The sequence below is a fragment of the Varanus komodoensis genome, unplaced genomic scaffold (assembly GCF_004798865.1).
Source record: "Varanus komodoensis strain SLA01 unplaced genomic scaffold, ASM479886v1 scaffold2, whole genome shotgun sequence".
In the NCBI taxonomy this organism is placed as follows: domain Eukaryota; kingdom Metazoa; phylum Chordata; class Lepidosauria; order Squamata; family Varanidae; genus Varanus; species Varanus komodoensis.
In genome coordinates this window covers 54,865,280-54,883,134 of record NW_025335568.1, presented here as the reverse complement: position 1 = coordinate 54,883,134, position 17,855 = coordinate 54,865,280, and positions in this window count along the sequence as shown.

Sequence of the window (17,855 nt, the reverse complement as noted above, 5' to 3'; positions counted from 1 at the left end):
GGGGAATTATAGACCTGTTAGCCTTACGTTCATTGTAGGAAAAACAATGGAAAGGCTCATAATAGAGAGAGATCTAGTGATGCTAGATAGGGAAGGGAGGCTGACAGCCACACAACACAGCTTCTGCAAAAACGGGTCCTACCAGACAAACCTTGTGGAATTCTATGACAAGGTTTCGAAATGGCTAGATGGAGGGGATGCAGTGGATGTGGTTTACCTGGATTTCAGCAAGGCCTTTGACAAAGTGCCCCATGATATCCTGGTGGAGAAACTGAGGAGTTTTGGGATACACCAAAGCACTGTCCGGTGGATTAGGGCATGGTTGACTGACCGAAAGCAGAGAGTAACCATTAGTGGGGAATCGTCAGGATGACGGCCAGTGACAAGCGGGGTCCCCCAGGGCTCTGTCCTGGGGCTGATCCTGTTTAATCTTTTCATAAATGGCATGGAAGAAGGGGTGAACAGTCTGCTGATCAAATTTGCAGACAACACTAAAACTGGAGCAGTGGCCACAACTGAGGAGCAGGTACTACAGATCCAAAAGGATCTAGACAGACTATGGAAGTGGGCAGGAGACAACAGGATGGCATTCAATGTGGATAAGTGCAAGGTCTTGCACTTCGGGCATAGGAATAGGTGTCATAAGTGCAGGTTAGGTGACAAGTGGCTAGAAAGCAACACTTGTGAAAGGGACCTCGGGGTACTGGTTGACTGCAGGCTAAACATGAGTCAGCAGTGTGATGCAGTGGTCAAGAGGGTGAACACCACCCTTGGTTGCATAGCCAGAAGTGTGGCTTCTAGCTCGAGAGAGGTATTACTGCCACTCTATATGACTGGTGCTCCCGCAACTGGAATATTGTGCTCAGTTTTGGGCCCCTCATTACAGAAAGGATATAGCCAGGTTAGAGTCAGTGCAGCGCAGGGCCACAAGGTTGGTGGCTTGTTTGCAGGGGATGCCGTATGAGGTGAGACTGAGGAAACTGGGTCTCTTCAGCCTGGAGAAGAGGAGACTCTGAGGGAATCCGTTGGTGGCACATAGGTCTTTGAGGGGGTGTCACATGGAGGTGGGTAGAGACCTATTCTCCCCTGCAGAGAAAGGCAGGATGTTCTCCAACGGAGCAAAGCTCAGGGAGCCAAGGTTCCATTTGGATGCCAGGAAGCATTTCCTGACAGTCAGGACCCCGAGGGTGTGGAATGGGCTTCCATGAGAGGTCATTGAGGCCCCATCGGTGCGGGTGTTCAAGGATAGGCTGGGCATGCACATGGCGGGCATGTCGTAAGTGGAGCCGGCTGGAGCCGGCGGTCAGACTAGAAGGCCCAGGAGACCCCTTCTGACTTGCTCTGTTTCTATGTTTCTATGTTACTTGAAAGTGTAAGCTAAGGAAACTTGTGATTACACAATTTCTTTAGGTTTTTCAAAGATTTGCCGTTGACACAGGCAGAAGTAAACTTCCTATTTTTAGATTGTTCCTCTTTGAAAAAGAAGAACTCACATATTTAGTCCAGCACCCACTTTCAGCTCCTCTTTTTATTGGATTTGCAACCATAACGTTTAGCAACCAGGACAATCTTACTTGTGCAGTAGTGCTTGGGGAGAAGAAAAAAACAGGCATAGTTAATGAAACAGGAAGAGTCCAGTGTTGTTAAACATAGAAATGGAGCGAGTCAGAAGGGGCCTCCCGGGCCACCTATGCTGACCCCTGGCTCCAGCTGGCTCCGCTCATGACATGCCCACCATATACCAGTCCAGCCTATTCTTGTACACCCTCACCAATGGGGCTTTAACCACCTCCCATGGAAGCCCATCCCATACCCTAGGGGTGCTAATTGTCAGGAAGTACTTCCTGGCATCCAGATTGAACCATGGTTCCCTGAGCTTTGCTCCATTGAAACACTTCCTATCCTCCTCTGCAGGGGAGAGCAGGTCTCTACCCACCTCCATGTGACACCCCCTCACATACCTATGTGCCACCAACGGATTCCCTCAGAGTCTCCTCTTCTCCAGGCTGAAAAGACCCAGCTCCCTCAGTCTCGCCTCACGCAGCTTTCCCTGCAATCCGGCCACCATCCTTGTGGCCTACGCTGCACTGACTCTAACCTGGCTATATCCTTCCTGTAATGTGGGTCCCAGAATGGAACACAATACTCCAGTTGTGAGCACACTAGGGTCCTATAGAGTGGTAGTAATACCTCTCTTGATCTAGAATACCTCTCTCAATCTAGAATAACTCTCTCGATCTTAAAATTCACTACAGAACAGATGCACTTGCTTGGCCTTCCCAAGATGTGTGGCACTATGATTCCAATCATCCCCAGACAACAAGGCCACACATGTTTGAGGAAGGTTTCACTAGCTGACCAACGTTCATGTTATATGGTGGACTTCCATATGGTGGACTTCACAGCTCATGTTTTAATAATCTTGTTGTCCGACTCCAGCTGTACTAAACAAGCTTTTAAACCATTAATAACCCATGGTTTGTTGCTGGCTTATGAACTGTAGGTTATTTACTATGTTTTGTTATCTTGGCTGGGTTCAGACACCATGACCATAAGTGGCAGTCCAAGAATAAGGGTTATCATTGTGTCTGGACCGTCTCAGTGTAAAGCTTTTTGGGGAACAAACTAAATGAGAAGACCTCTCTCTATATTGCTCTGGGCATCAGCACTGTCATTCCCCACAGCATGCTTATGTGTGTGTGTGTGTGCGCGCACACGCATGTATATGCATTTTCAAATGTGTATGAATGCCTGCATAATAGAAATCAAGAAAGTGTGACATATCAAGCAAAACTGTTTGTGAAAGTTTAGGATAGCACGCTGTGTGTTCCCCTTTCAGCTGTAAAGGAAAAATACCTTGACAGGAAGAATGTCTCATTTCCTTTTAAGACATATTTCTATTTTAAGCTGCTCATGTTTTTCTAGACAGCAGTGCTGCTTTGTTGACACATTTTTATCTGTATTCAGAGATACTTTTGGAATAAGGATACTGGTGTGGAGAAAGAGAGCACAGCAGTTGTGTGGTTCTTTAAAAGCCTAGAGGGCTACATTAGATCTGATGTGGAACACTTGATATATTTTCCAGTGGGGAAGGAAACTTAATTTTGGTTGGTACCATCATGAAGGGCTGTGGGGAAGGAAACAGATCGAGTTTAATCCTTTGTTCCTGCTCCAGTTCCTCGGTGCAAGTCCTGCCCCTCCACTCCCTGGGAAACTGCTTCTCATGGCAGAAGGAAAAACACGGCATATTCTCTCCACTGCAACTAACAGCAGCTAACAACAGGGGAGGGGACAGTCCGGTTTCCATCAAGGAATCTGCACTGAAGCAGAATGTTAAGCTTCTGCCCACACCATGAGCTTGACCCAAGCTCCCTGGGCTGGGGCTTTTCAGAGTAAGGAGGAGGAAGGTGGAACTGCTATATCAGGTCTAGCTTAGCTCGAAGTCATCAAATTGAGTGGGTCGGACTCCAGGTCAGATACATAAAGTTTGATCCTCAGTTGGCACATACATGAGTCCAAAGAGAAGTATAAGCTGTCAGGCCAAAAGGCTGTGGAATTGCGTTTGGGAATGGCATTACTTTTTGATTTACTGCTTTCTGTTTTTTCTGGACACTCTTCTCTCTCTCGCTGTCTGTCTCCGTGTGTGTGTGTGTGTGTGTGTGGGTGTGTAGTCCATAACAACTAATAATGCTTTGGTCAAGTTGCTAGTCCATAATGCATTGCAAGACTCTTTGCTGTTAGTTGCTGCCACACTGGCTAACCCCTCCAAGCTGTTTTTTATATTTCATGTGCCCAAAGTCATGTGTTACCTTTCTTTGTAAAAGTTCTAATGAAGGAAGTTTCTAAAAAGAAAAAGAAGTTGTGATATAACTTTTGCTTTGAATACTGTGATACTGGCACTTTAGGGCACTGGCATGTCTTCACATCCCATCTTATTATTAGTCCCTGGTTGGTTCCCTTCTCAAGGTCTTTCTCACATTTGGGTGCTCTGAAATGAACCAGGAATGATGGTGCAAATCATTCGATCTGTTATGATATGTGTCTCGTTCCACGCAAACAGCAGCAACACGGGAGGGGCAACTTCTGCGTTCCTCCTCTGCCTCTACCACATCACCCCAAACTTCTTTAGCTTGTTTCCTTTCCTTCCATCCTTTCCTCTTCCATTTTCTGCAGTTTATATTTAGGGACTCCTCATTGCTCTGCACACTTTCCATTGTTCCCTTTACTTTGCTCTTATCGTGGTGTTATAGTTTTGCCAATGCAGTACAGCAGCAGCTAAATTTTGCAAACATATGCAAATTGAGCAAAATGGTATAGCAGTATGGAGCCAACATTTGTGTCCCCCCACCAAAAAAAGAAACTCTTTCCCAAAAGGGAAGACAAAAGAAGACACAGATTTGCACATGCTAATTTATTTCTGGAATATCTAGGCATGCTCAAAAGTCGGGATTATGCCAGCAGCAAATCCTGTGAAGGCAGCTTATTTCATGCTCTCATCCACTGTTTCCTCTTCACAGTCTCAACAGCTCCAGTTACCAAAAGTTCCATTGCTACCCAACTGAAAGCCACGTGGCTGCCAGTGACCTGAGGGCTACCAAAGCTTTTGCACATATTTCTCACTGATCACTGTGCAGCAAACACTGTTTGCCCTGCTGTGCATAATTGCCAAACTTTCCTCCCCTCCCCTCTCCTCCACTTCTCGTCTGACTCTTGGGTCTGCAGTGATGTGGAGAAAGGCTGTGAAGAACCAGCGATGCCTTGAATAAGGCGCAGTGGTGTCTGTGACGTCACTGGTGGCATCACAGGCAGCAAGCACGCCAACTCCTCTCCCAGGCCTGCACCATTTGGTGACCCTTTTCAAAGTGACAGTACATGGTACCAGTGATGTTTTGCTTATTCAGTAGAACCAGATGAGAACACAAGAAGCCTCCTTCTGGATCTATTGAATTCAGCACTGTGTTCACACAGTGGCCAAGCAGATTCCCAGGAGAAGCCCCCAAGTGGCACAGGAGTGCGAGTAGGACCTCACACCCTCATCCACTGGGGTGGAGAAACATGCTGCCGCTCATGCACTACTGATGCCTGCATTCCTCTTGCTCCTTCCATATGGATGCTCAGATGCTCAGCAACAGCGGCTCTCTTCCACATGCATTTGGGATTTTCCCGATTTTCCCTCTGCCCTGATTTTGCTTCTCTGATAATTGTCAGAGCAACTTCATTTTTATAAGATCTTTTGAAAACCTTGGAATATATTGCACATTTTGGCATCCTTTTTTAGTGTTTTGGGCATCGCCTTGGAAGCTTTTAGTGAGAAGTATGGGCTGTACACTTTTAAGAAATAAAATATGACACATGTTCTGTTCAGTGGGCATGCATGCATCTTTACCTTTCCAGGCGCACTGCTGCTTGCTATTTGCTTCTCCAAGGTTTCATGCAATCCCTACACTATTATTTAACTGTGGGTTGTTGACCACAAAGAAATCAGTGTTTGCAACCTAACCACAAACACTGGGCTCTTTTCCTGGGTTATTCTTGGTTAACAACCCATAGCAACCCACATTTCAAGAACAACCCATGATTCAGCAACAACCTGCGCTGAGCCCATACACTGGGTTGTCATTATGTGGGAACCAGGCCATAGGGCACTGCCTGATGCCAACAGGCTATTGCCTGCCCCAACCTGATACCCTCCAGATGTTTTGGACTATGACTACTGGCCATGCTAGCTGGGGCTGATGGGACCTGAATCCAAATGATCTGGGGGATCAGTGCATGTTAGTTGTCAACTGCTCTCAAGAGTTGCAGAAAGGAAACTCCCCCAGCCTTCCCTTGGATTAGCTGCAACTGAATGCAACCCTTTTGCATGCAAAACACACACTCTGCCATTGAGTTGCAGCACTTCCCTTCAATTTGCAACCGAATGCAAGTCCTTTACCAGGCCGTCGAAATGCAAGGCCCTCAGTCTCTCAGGATTCAGCACATGCCTCCTTCTGCAGCTCCAAAAGCACTTCTGCCAGTATGTTTACTGGAATGGACTGGCTGTAGCTTCATAGCCCCCCCCCCCATGAACATTTCTAATTCAATTTATATCTTTTCCATGATTGGAGGAGAAGAACAACCAGTCCAAAGCCTGCCGAGGTAAGAGGAGGGAACTGCTAATGTTAATCAGGAAAAGCTGAAATTTTGCAGCAGCCTGGAATTGTACTTTTGCCCCTCCCGCCCATTGATCTATAGCTGCGGCCTTTTCAAACAATGTTATTAAAGCAAACCCCCCAATGTTTAGAATCTTGTGTCAACCTCTTGCTCTCTGATTAGGCAATGGTTTTAATGGGAAGCTTGACATTTAAAGGGTGTGAGATGTAAATCAGGCCAGCCTCTGGCTTTAATCACTGTTGGGCCTTGTTCTTTTTTTGCCAAATGAAGTTGTAGAATTGGCAATCACGGCCAATATGCCTCTTGCATGTTCCTTCAACTGGCAGCTCTGGAGTGCCTAATTCTTCTCTTGGGCATCCCCCCCTCCTGAGAAGAAGACATGAAAATTAGCAGGGGGGCTTGGTTTAGGGGGTTCCCACATACAGCTGGAAGGATGGCAGACAGCAAGACTCAACTCCCACTGAGAAGGACCCAGATTTAGCCTAGACGGCAGCTTATGCATCCCCTCCAAGAGGACCGCTATCACCAAAACGGGGAGGGGGGGGGGGGAACAAAAGAGGACAGTGTTTTGCAATAAAATGAGAATGCTAATTTATATGTATAGATGAAAATGTATAAAGTTCTCATTTAAATAAAAGTACAGTGCAGCTCCTGATGGTGGAGAAATGCAGTGACTAGACAAAAGTGAAAAAAAAGAATATCTCTAGAGAAAAAATCCAACCATCTCTGAAGATAAACGGCAAATATCTCTAGAGTCTTTGCACCCAATGAGAGACGAAACACACGAGGGAGGATGGCTCCCACCGACACAAAGACTGTGGCATCCCCAAAGGGAGTGCCTAGTCCCCTAGAGATATTTGCAGTTTTCCCCTAGAGATATTTGCCATTTTCCCACTTTTGTGGGGGTCCTGCACCCCCAACCCCTGCAAATGTAGTGTTTGCTACTCTCCACAATGACAGGCATACTGGAAGGTCTTGGAACCTGCAGATAATGGGAGGCCTGATATATATTTCTACTGCTATATTGCATATTATTTTTGTGACGCCTGTTTTTTGCCCTACTGCTTTTAAGTGATTTCTGTTTTAAACTGACTATTTTCAATTGATTATTTGTTTTGAGTGGTATAGATTTTGCCTTGTATTCAACTGTGGAAGCTATTGCCAATATGGAGAGAGATGGCTATAACTATCCATTTATCTGTCTTAGATACAAAGGCATAAAAACTGTGCCAATATGTACCTGGCAATCTTAGCATGTGTTTTTACTATGTCCACATTTTTGATTGTTGTAAAACGGTAAGATCTCACATTTTGAACCACAGTCTAGCACTTCAGAAATATGAGGGCTCACTCAGAATTCAGCTGGTTCCTGAAGAGAGTTGCATTTGGTAAAAAACTTTAAATGGTAAGGAAAATTCTTTTATTGATGTATGCATTCATTTATTTAGAATTTAGACCCACCTTTTAGCCCTAAAGCTTCTTTCAGCTGCTTACAAAGATAAGTATCATCCTCAGACGCATGATCTAATTTTAAGAGATGACACAGAAGTAAGAAGGGGGAAATATATAATTTAAAGCCTATTTGAAGAGATGGTGATAGTAATAGTTTACTTCCTTTCCGGCTGTCAGGGCAGTTGGTCAGGATGGCCTCTTTGAGAGGTGGAAGGGTCTGTTCTTTTACTGATTTGCTCCTCACATCCCTCCCTTTCCTGCAATTGCATCTGTGTGGGGCACAAACTCACATATTCAGCTTGGCTGCACTAATTAGCATGTGCCCCAGCTGTGATAAATGCATTTTGCATTAATACCAAGACTCTGCTGCTTCATTAAGAAAAGGGGTTCTAGTGTAGCTCTAACCTAAGAGGCACAGTGTCACCCCTTTACTTTCTCCAATAGCAAGTATTTCTCTTTCCCCTCCTTCCCTCCCTCCATCTAATCTCATCTATCATCATTTTAGCTCTTTTTTAAGGACAGAACCCTCACAAGCTTTGCCACTCTTTAATATGAGGGTTTGGGAGCTGAGTTGATGGGTCTTGTGTCTCTTGTGAAGCCTTAGTTTAGAGTAAGTTGTGGCTGCAAGAACCAAGGAGAGTTTTCTCTTAAAATTGGCCTGTTTACATCTAGATGTACATGAATCAGCATGTCTTTAATTCTCTGCTTTGAAACCCCAGCAAACCGCCCCCCCCCCCCAGTACCAAACTGGAACTTAGAAACATAGAAACAGAGTGAGTCAGAAGGGATCTCCCGGGCCATCTAGTCTGACCTCTGGCACCAGCCGGCTCCGCTCACGACATGCCCACCATGTGCAGGTCCAGCCTATCTCGGGGTTCTGTGACTACTGTTCTTGTTTTAGTGGTCCTTACCGGACTGCTTTGGGGATCCTGCCTTTGGTTTCCCTCCCTCGTACCTGCTAATGAGTGTGTTAGCATGTTGCCATTTGGCTATCTGAGGAACGGCACTCAGAGAATGGGCAGGTTTGCATGTCACAACAACCTGCTCGTCTGAATTCTTGGTCCTCAAGTGCCAAGTAGCCACAATGAGCCTGACAGATGGTTGGGCTCATTGTGGTTGCTTCCCTCCTTGCCACCGTCTTCCCTCTCATGCCTCCAGGTGTTATCTGAGGGGACTTGTGGGTAGGGTTGGGACAACCCCTTTGGAATTCATTCCTCCAAGCGTTCCTGGGCTTCCTCTTGTGCTCAGCCTGGCCTTTCTCAGTGAGCCAAGCCAAGAGGAAGTCTACTTATGCTCACAAACCTCACAACCAGCATCAGCTGTAGCAGCTCAAAAGGTGGCTGCAGGTAGCATGGAAAAAGGACGTTGCTTGCTCACCGGCCGCAGGGGACTCTTTTGCCAGAAAGCCCCTCGTGACCAGCCACTTTCAGCATCAGTTGCCACTGCATTGTTCAGGAGATCAGTTCAGTTTTTGCTGCAAAGGTGGGATAAGTTGGGAGAAGCCTGGATCCCTTGGGCAGCTAGACCACATTGGGGCAGTTGTCAGCTGCTCTCTGCCTAGTTCTGCCTTGCTCTCTTGTTCTGTCATAGTTGGTGGCATTTACTGGGTTTGGATAACACACCAAGCAACAGTGTGGCTTCATTGTCAGCAACCATGGTAAGTTGGAAGGGTCAAACAGTATACTGGGTTCGGACAACACAAGAACACACCATGGTTTGTGTGTGTGAGAGAGAGACAGACAGAGAGAATGATTAATTTTGTATTTCTATGAATTTCATCTTGTATTAATATGATTAATATTAATATGATTAAAGATTTTCCTTTGAGCATTGACTTTAAATTGAAAGGATGTCATGCCATTTTTTTCATTGTTGGATAAAGGGAGGTTGGTTCATGCTAAAGTGTATAACCAGAATCAAATCCTCAAACTAGAATAAATTCTGGTCATCGGTTTTGAGCTTCCTTTTGGAAGAAATGTGGGAGATGAGTGTTTAAATGAATAAAAACGAAAGATGAATGATAGCTGTTTTTAACTGCTTTGATTTGATCCCATTTTAAATTAAAAAAAATAGAGCTTCATTTCAAAATATGGTAGTAATAAAGGAGTTAAAAGAATTACCTACAACTTCTGGGTTGGTCTATGTTTTACCATGTCACCTTAATACCCTTTTTATGAAACTGGAGCTCCAGCTCTAATTAAAAAAAAGAAAAGAAAAAAACCTCTTTCTTGGCTCTTTTTGTTTTGTTTTAAAGGATAATGTAGCCCTTGGAGTCTGTGCATGAACCCTTTTAAGTGAACTTCTTAGTTCAACATTCTGCCTCCATTTCCTGCATGAAAATGTTTTATATGAAAGCAACTTTAACCTTTCCAAGGAGTTCATTTACTGTTATGTTTCGTATCGGCTTTCGGGGGGTGGGATGGGGTGAGAGAGAAATGCAGTGGGCTTTTCCGAATGGTATACTTTCTGTTTTCAATATTGGCTATGAAAAAAGGGCATGTGTAATAAGTCAGAAATAAAATATTGTTCCAGAAGAGTCTCCCTGCATGAATTCAGCATGTGAGCAAATGAGTAAGTGGTTTAGAATAACTCTCATTGCTGAAAGCCAAGAGCGAGCTCGATCTATCCAGGAGCATGCTGGTAACAAATAACATATTGAATCCTTTGGCCATGAGAAAATGTCAAACCGTCCTTTGATAGATGACTAAACCCATATAGCTGGTGGAGTGCGGGAGAGAAACATATGACCATTAAACTATTAATCCCACTGAGGGGAAAAAGAAAGGCTGAACTTGAGCCTTAATTAATATTTTTTTCTTGCTGTTGCTTAATCAGCTTTTTCATGGGTTATTGGCTTTGGGTTGCTGGAGTGGAAGTGCTATTATCCCCACTCTCTGGATACTGACATGCTCAATCACATATCCCACTTCTGTGAGCCTGCTTCTTGAAAATATTATTTAACCCTGGCCTACACAGCCAAAGGAGAGATGACATTTCCTATAGGAAAACATTTGACTTATCAGATTTGGGGGCTTTAAACCATGTCAGCCACACTTAAGCCATGTTCAAACCATGTGTCAACCATGTTTTTCCCATACTAGTCCAAACAGACCCCTTCCTCTCTGAAGGTAGCATTGGCCCCAGGAGGGAAATGTCTCACTTGGGGCAAATGGTAGCTTCTGTTGTGTCAATAGGAGGGATTTTTGGAAGGACTGGAAAGTGTCCACTTCCTGCACACAATGCCCCCCATCCAGTCCTTTTGAGTCAGGTCAACTTAGAATCCTAGAATAGTAGAGTTGGAAGGGGCCTTGAAGGCCTTCAGGTCAACCCAATGCTGTTGCAGGACACCAAGTTACACCATCCCACTCAGGTGGCTGTCCAGTTTCTTTCTGAATGTCTCTGGTGTGGGAGAGCCCACCACCTCTCCAGGCAGCTGGTTCCACTGTCGTATTGCTCTGACAGTGAGGAAACATTTCCTGATGTCCATCCTGAATCTGGGTTGCCGCAACTGGAATGGATTATTCCGTGTCCTACACTCTGGCATCTGCAAGAAGAGATCTTGACCTTCCTCTTTGTGACAGCCTTTGAGGTACTTATAGAGGGATATCATGTCCCGCCTTGGTCTTCTCTTCTCAAGGCTCCACCTGCCCGGTTCTCTCAGTCTCTCCTCATAGGGCAGTGCTTCCAAACCCTAGATCATTTTTGTTGGCCTCCTCTGGAGCACTTGTGGTGCTCCAGAGGTATTTGCCCATGATACTCATTATCTCACCATTGGCTATGCAGGTGAGGCTCGTAGACCAAACACCTGAGGAGCAGGGTCACAATTTTCTCAGTCCTGCTAAAGTGAATTTCATTGTTTGACATTCTGCCACCAATTCCTGCAAGAAAATGCTTTATAGGAGCACAGCTTTTACGTTGCTGAGTTCATTTTGGGTTGCCACCTCAAGAGGAAAGCCACTCAAGTCAAGTGCTTACATGCATCTAACTGTATATTCCCCTTGACTCTAATTGTCCTGGTTCAGGAGCTCTCTGACTCAGTTTTTTGCAATCTGAGAAACACATACCTTGAGTGTCCACATCACTGTTGTGAAAGGAAATGGAAGTGACCCCTCCGAGTGATCCCTACTCAGCACATGCCACAGGCATGGCCTCTGAGCAACCATGCGCATTCATGCTTCATGTCAAAACAGTCAGCATGACTCAGCCAAAAACTTCAGAAAAGTACCTACTATCAATAGCTATTAGTCATGGCAATGAATTTCTTTCAGTAGACTCAGTCACAAGGGTCACTTCGGGTACAGAAGTAATTTACAGCTCTGGATGGATCAGAGAGCCTTGGCTTCGGACCTGGGAGACATAGCGGGAATGAGAGGGAATACTGCTAACAGCCAGGTGGAGCCAAATAAGTTTCCTTTTTAGGCTGGGTTTCTTATGCAGAAAAGGGGAGTTTGTTTTGTAGTGGTGGTGGTTTCATTCTGCCAAAGGCTTGGCTTGATTCGCTCTGCTATTCAGTCAGGAGCCTGACAGCGGCCCTTTCGTTTTAGTTTTGTTTGATTCAGTCTGCTCTATTCTGCAAAATAAAGTAGGCAGAAGATCCAGCCGAGATTGTGCTATTTTTAAAGGGTATATTGCTTAATATATTTTTATCCCACCTTTCTTCCTTCAAAGGACTCAAGGTGGCTCGCATAATCCTCTGCTCAGTCTTATGGTAGGTTAGGCTGAGATTCAGTGCCTGGCCCAAGTAACCCACAGAGCTTTGTGGCCAAGTGGGGATTAGCAGTTGATCTCCCGGATCCCAGTCCACCGCTCTGACTACTACACTCCACTGGCTATCAATGCTCTAATGTGCTATCATCTTGATTAATGATTATCTGAGCCACTTGTGATGCTTTGAAGAAGCAGATCTGCACACTGCATGTGAAATGTCATACTCTTTATCAGGGAATGTATCTTGAAATATGGCAGGAATTTCTCACATATTTTGATCCATTTGCTTTGTGCATGGACAGGGTTTGCATGAAGTTTCAGCGCACCATCATCTGGAATCAATTCCTGTGTGGGGCGGGTGTAGGGGGAGGGGAAGCTCTTGCACAAGGAGATAGAGCAGGCCGGCAATGATAGATGGCACAAGAACAAAGCCTCAAAGTCATTGTTGTCCAATATCGTGGAAACTATGCAGGGATGCCACCAGAGATGCAAACCAGAACAGGTATTTGCTCCTGTATTTTATAAATGGAATTAATAAATACCAAATGTGCAAAAATCAAATTCATGTGAAATGAATGATGTTTAAAACAGCTACCCACAAAAGAATATTCTAAGCTTATAAAGAAGGAAAAAGAGGAAAATCAGGGGAAAGGGCCCTTCAATTCTAGCAAATAAGTTTGCTAAACAGCAGGGAGGATTTCTGTAGCGGTGGATTCAAGAACTGAAGTGCCTGAAGAATAATGCTTTGGCATATAAATGCAAACCATGGCTCCAGTTCAATGCATTTCAAACCATATCAGCCTCTGCACCAAACTGCACCATTTCATTTTTTAATGCAAGCTCCTTGCATCTGACCAGCTGCTCCCTCCTCACAAACGTGGCTTTGGGGAGAACGTGGGGACCATGGTATGACAGGCCTGTTTGCTATCCCTGTATCTGTACACAGCCCAAGGTGTTGTGCTTGACTTTTCAGAGCTTGAAATAGCTGACCCTTTCAGAGCTTCAAACAGTAACCCAGTGCAGGGCAGGGACATAGTACTGTCGATGATGATGATGATGATGATGATGATGATGATGATGATGATGATTAAAAAAACAGGGTCACCCACTCAGAATTCCCTTTTTGCTGTGAACTTAACTGAGGTACTCCAAGCCGCTAGGTGGAACTGAAATTCCCCAACAACAGCAGAAGATTGCCTGATATAATGTCAAGTATTTGCAAGTGGTTTGTTCTTACTTGGCAATGAGGGTCCATTAGCATTATAAAAGGCCTGCTCCTGGCGGAGGCAAAACAGCCAGAGCTGTTTCTTGATAGGGATCAACCCAGCAGCCTGAATTTTGGGGCTTTCCTTGGAGGCATGGCCATGGGGTCTGTTAGGATGAGCATCTACACTTCAAAGCTTGCCATTGAACCACTGCTGCAACCTGAGTATCACAAGGATCCAGGATGGCCACTTACTGCACACTGACAAGGAGGACAAAAATGGGGACTTGTTCGTGTAAAACTAGCATAGGGTCATTTATAGGTATAGATGCTTATATGTTGCTTGCTTGTTGTTGGTAGTCGCGAAGTCACGTCCGACTCATTGCGACCCCATGGACAACATTCCTCCAGGCCTTCCTGTCCTCCACCAGCCCCAGGAGTCCACCGACTGCTCACGCCGACTGCCTCAGTGACTCTATCTAGCCACCTCATCCTCTGCCATCCCCTTCTTCTTTTGCCATCTGTTGTTCCCAGCATTAGGCTCTTCTCCAGGGAGTCCTTCCTTCTCATTAGGTGACCAAAGTATTTGAGATTCTTCTTCAGTATCTGGCCTTCTAAAGAGCAGTCAGGGTTGATCTCCTTTAAGATTGACTGGTTTGATCGCCTTGCAGTCCAAGGGACTCGCAGGAGTCTCCTCCAGCACCACAATTCAAAGGCCTCAATTCTTTGGCGCTCAGCCTTCCTTATGGTCCAACTTTCACAGCCATACATTGCAACTGGGAAAACCATAGCCTTGACAATATGCAGTTTTATTGGCAGAGTGATGTCTCTGCTTTTTAGTATGCTGTCTAGATTTGCCATAGCTTTCCTCCCAAGGAGCGTCTTTTAATTTTGTGGCTGCAGTCCCCATCTGTGGTGATCTTGGAGCCCAGGAAAATAAAATCTGTCACCACCTTTCTTCCCCATCTATTTGCCAGGAAGTGATAGGACCGGATGCCATGATCTTGGTTTTCTTAATGTTGAGTTTCAAGCCAACTTTTGTGCTCTCCTCCTTCACCTGCATCAAGAGGCTCTTTAGTTCCTCTTCACTTTCTGCCACTAGAGTGGTATCATCTGCGTATATGAGATTGTTGATATTTCTCCCAGCAATCTTAATTCCAACTTGTGATTCATCTAGCCCCGTCTTTCTCATGATGTGCTCTGCATATAAGTTAAATAGGCGGGGCGACAGTATACAGCCTTGCCAAATTCCTTTCTCAATTTTGAACCAATCAGTGGTTCGGTGTCCAGTTCTCACTGTTGCTTCTTGACCCGCAAATAGGTTTCTCAAGATACAAATAAGATGGTCTGGTACTCCCATCTCAAGCCAAATTGGAATCATAGATCTCAACAATGTGTGAAGTTAATGTGACCAGGGGACCTGGTGCCTGCTGTCTGAGTCCTGTTGACTTCAAGGTCTGATTCTCTTATCTGATGGTTCTTTATTTGCTATTGATACATATGCCAAAAAACTGGGTGGAACAGCAGACACCCTAGAAGACAGAATGAAGATCCAGGGCGATCTTGATAAACTTGAACACTGGGCTGAAAGCAACAGAATGAGATTCAATAAGGACAAATGCCAAGTCCCCCACCTAGGAAGGTCCCATTCTTGCTGTAGGACATGGAATAATAAATTCAAGTTGTGACAACCTAGATTCAGGCTGGACATCAGGAAAAGCTTCCTCACGGTCAGAGCAATACAACAGTGGAACCAGTTGCCTGGAGAACTGGTGGGCTCTCCCACACTAGAGACATTCAAAAAGAAACTAGACAGCCAGCTGAGTGGGATGGTGTGACTTGGTGTCCTACAACAACAGGGGGTTGGACCCGATGGCCTTCTTGGCTCCTTCCAACTCTACTATTCTATGATTCTACGATTTATCTTTAAACTGCACTTGAACTGGACATCCTTCCAATACAGGAACCCTTCAGGATAGGGGATGGTGCTGTGGCAGACCTTCAGAAAGAGGACTGTCCTCTTTAAAATAGGAAACATGGCCATCTCAGGTGGTAGTGAAAAGGAGGAGGCAAGAAAGCTACTTGGGGCCAGTATGACTATCATTTCCCACAGAAATTCCCTGGCCCAAGGAGCTGGGACTTCTAGGAAGTTTTTAGAAAGCGTGTGCTTCAAAGCTGCACAGAGCAGATGACCTTGGCAATAATTCTGTCTACTCATTTGGTCATTTCATGTAAGTTAAAATGTCAGAGTTTTGCAATTTAAGGAGGTTTGTTTAAACACTGATGTTTCCATGGAGATTAATAATAAGCACCATGTCCAGAATGTGTTCAAAGTCTTCGCTCTGTAAGTTGCGTATGCCATTATTTACCATTGGCACATTTTTGAAGACAACAACAGCAAAAGTTAGCACGTAACAAGCATCCTGCACTTCTCTGAGTGACCACGTTGTTTGCACAGGAATATGGGGCAACAGGATGATGGGTGGAGGAGAATGGCTGTGCTTTTCATGACCAGTATTTACTTTGTCAATGGAAAAGGCATCATACCAAAGGAAAAACAAGGGGAGGGTATGCGCTATGTATGATGAGGTTTCTACTATGAGATGAGATAAGATGGTCTGACATCATAATGGTGTGTCGGGAGATCTTTCCTGCTGGTTGAGGAACAAATCTCCTTACTTTTTCACCACAGATCTCTGAAACAGTTCATAGGGGTTGTCATTTGTGGCTGTCATTTTCTCTCTGTGCTCACCAGTGTTTGCTATCCAGAATGCCACAAAGGTTGAAGTTGACTGTGTGGGTTAATCTCATGGGTTTCCCTTTCAGATTTTTATCACTGCAGTTGGCCTGAGGGCCATACGTGGCTAGAGCTAAAGACAATGTAATCATGTGTTTTTGTGTGTGAAGGGATGCTGCAGTTTAAGAAAGGAAGAGACACTGGGATGAACTGTACATTAATCTTAGCATAAGCACATGCGGTCCCAATCAGGATTGGATCACTGTATCATCCTCCCATCCCAATCTCCCTCCACCCCATGCCTGTTTAAATTGTCCTGGGTTGGGGGGTTGGGGGAACTAGTTGTGTGGGTGAAGGTTTAATCTTTCCTTCCTGGAGCACAATGATCCTGATCAAAATCAGGGCCATGCACATTTACACTAGAGTAAAAATAAATGTCTCAGCTACATGCTGCACTATTAGTGTAATGTGTAGTTTGGCTCTCAGAGAACCGAATTTGGGCTCTGCAAGCATCTTAGGCTGTTTCTTTGGAAATCTTGGAGATCTGATATGCTACTGTTGGAATCTTTAAGGTTTGTGCCTCCACCTATGTTCAAAATGTGCATTTATTAATACATGCAACTATTACAGACTGCCAATAAGCCATCAGTTAATACTTTCTGAAGGAAATAAAAGTGGGAAAGGCATTGTGTCCCTAGGACTTCTCACCACCCAGAAGACACACACTGGGCATAATTCTTCACATTCTGCATATTCACTGCAGTAAATGCCAGTAGTACATAAAATATGGCTCAAGGGTGAAATTCACAGCACTGGCTTTGCTCTGCCTTCTCCATTTAGGTAGGGACTAGGCAAGCTAAGATGGACGCTGCTAGATCAGACCAGAGGCCTATCTAGTCCTACATTCTGTTTTTACAGTGTGAGAAGCCTAGACAAAATGTAACTCGATATTTCACCACAAGTCCGGCTGCACCATTGCTGCCATCTCATTTTTTGGGAGCCTAAGTTCTGAGAAAGCAAAACTCATACTAAAGAAAGTGAAGGGCAGAAGAAAGCAAGGACCAGTATGAGATAATTTAACTCCATAGCCAGAACTCTGGATTTATAAGAGCCAAGAATGGCTGGCATGGATAGGATGTTTTGGAGGGCCTTCATTCATAGGGTAGCCAATAGCTGGGGATGACTTGAAGGCACATAACAACAAGATCTGCAACATGTTAAATGCACATGCTTATTTATCCCACTCTCACAGCTTGAATTTAATGCTGTGTGGATTCACACAACTGAATGCAGAAGTGTGGGGTTCATTAGTTGGTGTACTTTGATTTAAGCAATTGTATTTCTATTACATTTTGAACGGACTGACCATCTGTCCAAATAGCCTAGTGTGCAAACCTATGTATATTTAGAAAGAAAAAAAGTTTTCTAACTCTGAGGATTCACTATCCAGCATGGTTTGCTGGGGAATATTGGGAGCTGTAGAAGGTTTTTTAAATGTCTAAACTTGCATAGAATTGTGCTCCTAGTTTGGAATAGGAAAGTGTGACTTTCTCTGAGAAAATGGGCTCACCCCATCACACTCCTCAAGTTTCGCTTGGATCT